General features: G+C 46.5%; 1 protein-coding gene across 4 annotated transcripts in view; it reads right to left on the bottom strand.

The window, feature by feature from the left end:
* The window catches only part of PTPN4 (protein tyrosine phosphatase, non-receptor type 4 (megakaryocyte)), a 212308-nt gene that overhangs the window by 189303 nt on the left and 20800 nt on the right, over nucleotides 1-2205 (bottom strand). For 2 of the 4 annotated variants that reach the window (XM_010860797.1, XM_010860801.1), the window contains exon 1: nucleotides 1736-2199. The exons of 1 other annotated variant lie outside the window; for it this stretch is intronic. The gene's annotated coding sequence lies outside the window, so the exon portion shown is untranslated. Of the gene's footprint in view, nucleotides 1-1470; nucleotides 1679-1735; nucleotides 2200-2205 lie in introns of those variants that run through there. One more of the 4 variants, XM_010860799.1, reaches the window with a different exon arrangement.

Raw genomic sequence — 2205 nt, 5'->3', positions numbered from 1 at the left:
TTCAAATGAATTTTCCTGAGGCTGCATTCTAAGTACATCTGACCCAGAAAGTATTTTTAGCAAGTGTGTTCAATCAATGCTGGTTTATGCCTAGTCTAAATTAGAAATTGGGTGCCACAAATTTAAAGTAACGAAGTTACTAGGGATATTTTTAAAGATATTCAATTAGAAAATCAGAAAAAACCACAAAGTTTAAACAATTCAATACGCACAGCCTATAATCTAAACAGGTTCTAGGAAAACAGGCAATAAGAAAGCCACATCTTCATCCATAACTACTTCTGAGGAACCTATGATTTTCTAATTTTAACCTACTCAATTAATAAAACTGCAAAACAGTGATGGCTCCCTGTTTTCAAAATCTCTTGCCAAATGTTTAAAATAGGCTAAGTCTGTTTTACAAACACTTCCATATACAAAAATAAGGTCATGAGTCTCTTCTTAAAAACTACTCAAGATCATGATATTGTGCGACCATGCACATGTTTCAAAGAAAAGAGGTGACAAAGATATGTGTGCCATTAAAAAAAAAGGAGAGAGAGAGAGAGAAACATAAAAATAGCTTCTGTGGTAATTGGAGCATAAATTTATTCTGACAAAAAATGGTGGGATCCACAAAATGATTGCGTTCTTCTGCTATGAGTTAGTAAAGAAGCTCTGTAGAGAAAAACTTTTGCTTACAAAAAGCCTTTAAAAAAAAAAAACTATAGGTTGAATTTCTCAAATTCAAGATTTAACTGATGTACTATCTAGCTCTATTCCATTAAGCACATTTTGGGCTCTGAACAATCATTTATTTTAAGGTCATCTCCTTCCCCTTAAAAATGTATTTTTTTCCCCTCTGGCAACAAAGATTAAGGTTCAAAAATCAGGATAAAAAAATATCCTGGCCTAACTGTTCCACAGTCTTCTTTTTACTCAAACCATTCTTTACAAGTCGGATACTTTGGCGTTTTGATTTTTTTCTCCATAAACATGGTTTAAACTGTAATGTTTCAACTGGGCCCAAGATTTGGTTACATAAACCGAATATTACTCCAATCTCTGATTCTAACAGCAGTTGGTACATTGCAGATACACAGACTGTCCTAGAAAACGCGCCTGAAAAACCCTACCCATACACATCGTCCTCCGCTGTGGTTCACTGTATAATGCCTTCCAGGCATAAAGTCTCCCATTCTAAGTTTCCCAGAACCATCCGTGCGTATATATGTGCCACTGTAAACTACTCCATGTTAAGGAAACCCTGGGAAGCGCATCCGTACGTCTATTTTGCTACATCTCAACTTTTTCTTTTGGCTCAACTACAGGTTCCTAAACACAAACATGCAAAGGCAGAATCATAAAAGGCTTAAAACTTCAAGGATAGGACTGTATGCCCAAGCAGCAAGTAGGAAGCTTTCAAAGGAGCCAATTTTTTTTTAAAGGAATCCCATCAGCAGTAGAAAACTGAATATTCTAAAACCTCACCTAGAGTTTAGGGGCCGTGGAACATTCCATCTCCGCACCTATTCCATCCCTTCTCCCCTGATTCCCCCAGAACAGAGATTCCAACTAAAACACCAGGAGGCTGAGAGCAGGGGTCCCACGAAGAAAGGGAGTAGGCAGAAAGCATCCTTTCCCCCTGACTTGAAATCAGCCTCACGCCTTCGGCCGGCCCCACCTGGCGGGCCGCAGGTAACAGCCTCGCGTGCCACGCAGGGCCGAGAGGCGGCTGGGACCCGGAGCCTCTTACCTTCGTGTCCCAGCCGCGTCCTCCGGGCTGGAGAAGAAAAGCCTGGAGGCCCGGCCGCGCCGCCCCCGGGGCTCCGTCAGCGTCCGCCCAGCAGCCGGCGCCGCAGCGGCCGCGCCACGGCCCCGAGCCGCCGGCACCACCTCATACTGCGGGGCTGCCGCGCGCTCCCGCACCTCCCTGCGGGGATGAGCTAATCCAGCCCCGCAGCGGTGTCGCGGGGGTGGGGGCCCCAGACGGGGCTCAGAATCCAGCCCCGGGGACCCCGGAGTCCTGAGAGAACAATGTGGGGCCGCGAGGAGGAGGAGCGGAACGGCGCGGCGAGAGCGAACGGGCGACAATCCTAAGCAGCGTTTGTGTGTGAGAGTGCAATGGGCGCTCAGTCCCTCCCGCCGCCGCCGCCTCCTCCTCTTCCTCCTCCTCCTCCTACTCCGTCTCCTCCTCCCTCAAGCACACCCCGTCTCCCAGGCCAC

Source organism: Bison bison, unplaced genomic scaffold (genome assembly GCF_000754665.1).
Source record: "Bison bison bison isolate TAMUID 2011002044 unplaced genomic scaffold, Bison_UMD1.0 scf7180017864471, whole genome shotgun sequence".
Lineage (NCBI taxonomy): Eukaryota > Metazoa > Chordata > Mammalia > Artiodactyla > Bovidae > Bison > Bison bison.
This window is presented reverse-complemented; position numbering and strand designations above follow the sequence as displayed.